We start from the raw sequence: 6798 nt of genomic DNA, 5'->3' as shown, positions 1-6798 counted from the left end.
TCACTCTGGGACATGAGACCACCTTACATACCACCCACAATGTGTCTATTCTACTCAAGAATATACATACCCAACACATGTCAGCCCAGAGACTTAGTGGATATGAGGTTATACTGTTGTCAAACCCTAAGTTGAGAATAAAATATACCTCTCCCACTTCAGGTCCAGCTCCAATTTTGAATGCCTTATTAGGCTTAAAGGGAGAGCAGGATGAAGTTGTTCCACAGCATGATTGCCTGGAATTGATTCATCAGGACACCTCCCCAAGACAGGATATGTCTTCTGTGGCTCTTCCAGAGGCACAGAATGTTTTTGTAGATGGCTCTTGCTCGAGACCCACTGATACTGTTTACCATGCAGGATATGCGGTGGTGCAGTTGCCAGATAAAGTACTTGAAGCAAAACCCATCCCATACCAGTCAGCTCAGGCCGCTGAGCTGATAGCCCTTACAAGAGCATGTCAGCTTTTTGAGGGACAGGATGTAAATATTTACACAGATTCCAGATATGCGTTTGGCGTGTGCCACGATTTTGGAATAATTTGGGAAAAGAGAGGAAAATCCATCTCACATTCATCTCTGGTGAAGGCTTTACTCAAAGCCATACAACTGCCAAGATCCCTTGCTATCCTACACTGTAGGGCACACACAAATGAACAAACTGATATTGCAAAGGGAAATGCTCTAGCTGACAAAGTAGCAAAAGAGGCGGCCCTTACCCAGCCTGCCATGATCCAGATGCCAATGCTCACCCCTGAAATGCCACTGTTGGATCAAACATTGCAGGATTTACAGACATATGCTACCTCAGAAGATATTAAGCAGTGGAATGCAGCTGGTGTGACCAAAGATCCATAAACTGGACTTTGTGTCACAGAGGGGAGACCATGCATTCCAAAGGCTAGTGCACCTCTGTTCATCTCACAGTATCATGGAGTAGGTCACAGGGGATGGCAGGTTACATGTGAACTGCTGGATAATGATTTTTTCATTCCTGGCCTTCCCTCTTTGGTAAAATCTTATGTGTCTAGATGCATTACATGCATAAGGAATAACCCAAACAATCCTCACAAGTCACAAGGCAAGACATGAACACCTGACATACCCATCAACACCTTTTACCCACCTACAAGTAGACTTTACACACATGCCAAAGGTAGCAAAAAAGACAAGAATATCTTTTGGTAATTGTGGACATGTTTAGCCGCTGGGTAGAAAACTTTGTAACCACAAAAGAAGATGCCCAAACTGTAGTGAGGATCCTCACACGGGAAATTATTCCCAGGTGGGGATGTCCACTCCAGATTAATTCTGACAACGGTCCAGCATTTGTGGCCAAGGTATGTCAGGAATGTCCCACTCCCTGGGCCAGACAGCCACTCATGGTAGAAAGAGGGGATTTGGAATTGATTCAGGAGGAATATGTGAGAAAACGTATTGAAACTTTGGACAAGGTTGAAAGAAATGTTGCTCGCACCTTTCCTCTTTCTTCACAGGAACCAACTCACTCTTTCCAAGTCGGGGACCGTGTGGTGATACAAGCCCTCCATAGGAATCGGAAGCAAGAGTATCCCTTTGGGCCCCCTACTTCTGTGATCGCTGTCACCAGGACCGCTGTCCTGACTGAGGATTCCAAGGCCTGGATCCATGCCAGTCGTGTAAAAAGGGTGAACCAAGCCCCTAAGAAGCAAGACAAAGACACAGATACAGAAGAAGAAAAAGGAAGTGAAGCCGGTGTAAAAGTCTTTGAAGAAGATGACCTTTCTGATGCTCTCACAGAACTCTGGGCAGACATTTTGCTTCCTCATACTAGCAACCCTGACTGTGTTCCTCCCAGTATGGACAATAACTAACTGTATTTATCACCCAGATGATTATGGAGTGATTAAGAGTATATGTAATACCCCCATCCAAGCTAATGACCCAGATAATGCAGAACCAGTGCACACACAAAACCATAGTACACAACATTCTAGTGTCAGAAAGAAACGAGGTCTAACCCGCACTAAGAGAAGGATGAGAAGAATGTCAATACAAGATAAGGGATGGGGGTTACAGGAAACACCAGTCTTGACTACTGAGGATGTAAATCAGACCATAGTGTTTACTCTGACTAAAAACCAGGTGTTTGACCCGACTAAAGTTACTTATGATATTGGACCTTATAATGTGTACATGTGTGGGAGGAATAAGCCCTGTGGTTACTGGGAGAATATATGGTGGACAACAGACCCTCATAAATGGGAGACCCAATCAGCTAGAATTCCCCTAGAGGACATAGGCACCTATCAAAGAATCTCTATAGCAAAAGGCCAAGGGAATATCATTTTCACAATAAGGAACCCACAGGTCAGAGATAGTGGGGAATATAGGTTGGGAATAACTGTGTCAGGAACAGACCCCTGGGCCAACCTCATATTACAGGTAAAACCCTCCCCAAGAGTCCATGTCAATACCATAGACAATTCATTCCCCAAAGTTAGGGATCGACTGGATAATGAGGTGACAGGAGTAGTGATGCAATCAGAAGACAGATTAAGCATTGAAACTGGTTACTCTGACAAAAATGAATGGATTGAATGGGTGAGATGGACCACTAAGAGCAAGGGACAGGGAGACTGTGTTTCATGTGCCAATCCCCGCCCCCTACTTGCCACAGTTCCTTTGTTAGAAGAAGAAACTAATATGTCCTGCCTAATTAGAATGTATAAAGATAACATCACTGAGAAGGAATGTTCTGATTTTGTTAAGAAGTTCCCTGTTACCGGATTACGAAATTTACCTTTGGCCTCTAAACCGGTACCAGGAAATTTCACCTGCTTTGAACATGATGATGCTAAGGGTAAAGATTTAGGTACATTTCCACCTAATTACTGTATTAAGACCAACCGCACCTCCGCAGAAGGCTACCGGAAGGAATGGTTTCAGGACCACCGGCAGCAACTGTCAGATGTGTGGTGGCTGTGTGGAGATATGAGACTCAGAGCCAGACTCCCCAGCAGATGGAAGGGAAGCTGCGCTCTGACCCATCTTCTCATGCCTTTCTTTATGATCAAAGTAGAAGATGGGATAAGAAGCTTGCCCATCTTGGAAAAATCCAGATCTAGAAGGTATAAAAGAAATGCACCCAGTGGTTCCTTTGACAATAGAGTTTACATAGATGCTATAGGTGTACCAAGAGGAGTCCCTGATGAATTTAAAGCTCAGGACCAGATTGCTGCAGGGTTTGCCTCTATTGCTATATGGGTACAGCCTAACAAAAATGTGGATTGGATTATTTACATTTATTATAATCAACAAAGGTTTGTTAACTATACTAGAGATGCCCTAAAGGGGGTCTCTGCCCAACTTGATGCAACATCCCTTACTGCTTGGCAAAACCGCATTGCTCTTGATATGTTATTAGCTGAGAAAGGAGGGGTATGTAAAATGTTTGGTTCCTACTGCTGTACTTTTATCCCCAATAACACCGCTCCTGATGGAAGCATTACTAGAGCCCTTCAAGGCCTCCAAATGTTGTCTGAAGAATTGGCTGAAAACTCAGGAGTAGAAAATCCACTAGCTGGTTTATTTGAAAATTGGTTTGGTAAATGGGGAACCCTGATGAAAACTATGCTGATTTCCATAGTAATGGCTGCTGCAGTATTAACTCTGTGTGGTTGCTATTGTATCCCCTGCATCCGAGGTTTAATGCAGAAACTTATTGACGCCACCATTACTAGAACCATGTGGAATCAGTATCTTGATAAAGGACCTACTAAGGGCCCCAGGTACCAACCTGTAAAAAAGGTGTAAGGTCACGTGCGTGACCTAAGAGGGGGTTTGAAGGAATCAGCCTCTCAGCATTACCATACCGCCATTTTGTCTCTTAGCCTAAGCTCTGCCATTTTAAGATAAGTATCCATTTTAAAACTTAGTCAGTACTTAAAGATGAATTTGTGTTTTAAGACTGTTTTTTACTTTCGATAAGAGCCTAAGGTTCCTCTTTTCCCTTCAGGTGTAACTTCCCTTTTTCTTTTAGCTAGCACAAGACTGAAAGTCTGCGGTTGGATATATCCTGTTGCAAGATTATTAATAATTATAGCCAATGTTAAATAGGGAAATTGTCTACTTTCTATACTGAGCAAAATTTCATGTTTGACGCACTTAATAATAATTTACATAAATGCCAAATGATTGGGCATGACTGACGTATGTAATATTCTGATTGGTTTATGCATATCTGACAATTGATTGGTTCTTCTATTTCCATGCATTGTTTTAAGTTTCATATATAAGTTTAAACACGGAAGAATAAATTCAGTTCCTTCTGAGATACCACCTTGTGTCTGTGTGCATTTCCTGTGTCTCAGAGGGGGCTCCGGGCCTGAGGACAGACACTGATCAAGGCCAGGGACTGACGGGGGTCAGTGGCTCGAGAGGAACGAGAGTCAATTCCTTTCAGCTACAAAAAGCGTTTACAAGCTGTGATACTTGCCAAAGGGGGCAGTACAAGATATTAACTCTGCAGGGTGCCCAAACTTTTGCAGATGCCATTTTTTTGTTTTCTGTTATTTTGAAAGTGTAAATGATGGAAATAAAATCTAACTTTTGTTGACATATTATAAGAATGTCTAATCTGTAATTTGATGCCTTTTGGAGATTTTTCCATCTTTCCTTGGCTTCTTTATGCACATTAATACAAATATTTAGCTGGGGTGCCCAAACTTTCGATCCCCACTGTATATACCATGGTTTGTGGACTCTATAACTTTCCTACAGACTAATAATATACAATAATTTGGGTTATTTTCACTAAAGAAATGTAGCAGAATACATTTTGACCTGAATTTGTGAAAAAAGGTTATTTATTTAAAACATTTTATAACAGAAACAAAGAAAAATGCGTGGTTTTTTTTTCAAAAGTTTGTGTTTTTTTGTTTATTTAGCAAAAAAAAACTCAGTGGTGAATAAATACCACCATAAAAAGCACCTTACAGCATCTGTCTCCATCCTGGGGATAATGGGATCCTGCCGACATTGGGGATCCCTGTAGACCTGCTCCGCTGCCTGGAGCGGGGAATCGGGTTCTGTTTGACCCCCATCCGTAGAGCTGGAGGTTCACGGCCTACGTGGCTTCCGAGAGGGGCCACACTATATGCCACGGCTCATATATCCCCTCCCCTCGATGTGCTAGTGTCCTGCGATACCATGGGCAGAGTTGCTTCCCTCTGATGTGGGTTCAGTTTCCACCTAGTTTAAACTTATTCAGTAATATTCAAGAAAATATTTTTCCTAACAAATTCATTCAAGACCATATTGCAAAAATGAATACACCTCAATGAAAGTCTTAGACGCAAAGCTAAGTTTTAGACAATAAAATCCTAATTAACAAGAATTCAACTACAGGTGAGTCTAAATATTCATTAAACAGGTGTACAGCAGTTGATTATAAAAGGGCATTACTTAACAAAGAAAACCCCTCCCATTTCATGCTGTCAGCAATGGCACCACATGGAAGAGAAATGTCACAAGGCCTGAGAAAGAAAATAATTTCTTTACACAAGAAAGGTGAAGGCTACAAGAAGATCAGCAACACTTTACTTATCAGTCAGAATTCTGTATCAAAAGTGATACAAAAATTTAAAAAATATGGAACTGCAACCATCTCACAGAGACTTCCAGGCTGTCCACGGAAGTTGACACCTCGACAAGAGCGTCTTCTGATGAGAGGGGTTAAAGAAAATCTCCATGCAAGTTCATTGCAGTTGTCTAAAATAGAAAGCAAAAACTGGGGCAATTGTTTCCTATGACGCAATATGGCGTATACTGCAATGGCATGCATAGGAATGGCATGCATGGGTGTCATCCACATAGGAAACCTCTCCCATGCACAAAAAATCCTGCCTAGAATTTGCCAGGGAGCATACTCAAAAAGAAGACTACTGGGACTCTGTACTCTGGAGTGATGAGACCAAGATAAATGTTTTTGGAACTGATGGCTTCAAAACTGTACGGTGTTGCAAAGGTGAGGAGTACAAAGAAAAATGCATGGTGCCTACAGTGAAACATAGTGGTGGCAATGTCCTTCTGTGCTGCCGCATGAGTGCTGCTGGTGTCGGGGAGCTGAATTTAATTCATGGTATCATGAATTCACTGATGTACTGCTCTGTATTGAAAGAGAAGTTGTGCACTTTTCCAACATGACAATGATCCAAAACACACATCTAAGGCCACTGTTGCATTTCTGAAGAACAAGGTGAAAGTGATTCAGTGGCCAAGTATGTCTCCTGATCTGAACCCAATCGAACACCTATGGGGAAATCTTAAAAGACAAGTTGAGCATCACTTTCCATCCAGCATCCAGGCTCTAAGAGGTTGTTCTCGAAGAATGGAAAAATGTAGATGTTGCAATGTTGCCAACTTGTTCATTCCAAGCTTAGAAGACTTGGTGCTGTCCTTACAAATCATGGAGGTCATACAAAATACTAGATATAGTAGTTTTTGTTGTGGGGTGTATTCATTTTTGCATCAACTAATTGGAGTAAAACTGAAGATTTTGTAATCTACGTTATACTATTAACCTTACTTTCATGTAATGAGCAAAACAAATGTTACATAAAACTCAGTTTTGCCAACATTTTGGAAATTGTTCTTGTGTTGAGATGTTGAATAAAATCTTACTTTTCAAAAGGGGTGTACTCATTTATGCTGAGCACTGCATATATGGAATGCCTTTAAATTCTCAGTAGCACATAATGGTGTGATTTTATATAAAGTTTTATTACAGCCCAGTAAACATCAAATAGGAAAGTCCAAC

The sequence above is a fragment of the Staurois parvus genome, unplaced genomic scaffold (genome assembly GCF_062004578.1).
Source record: "Staurois parvus isolate SC_StPar_1 unplaced genomic scaffold, SC_StPar_1.0 ptg000018l, whole genome shotgun sequence".
Classification (NCBI taxonomy): domain Eukaryota; kingdom Metazoa; phylum Chordata; class Amphibia; order Anura; family Ranidae; genus Staurois; species Staurois parvus.
The sequence above is the reverse complement of the archived record's forward strand: the minus strand, read 5'-3'. Positions refer to the sequence as shown.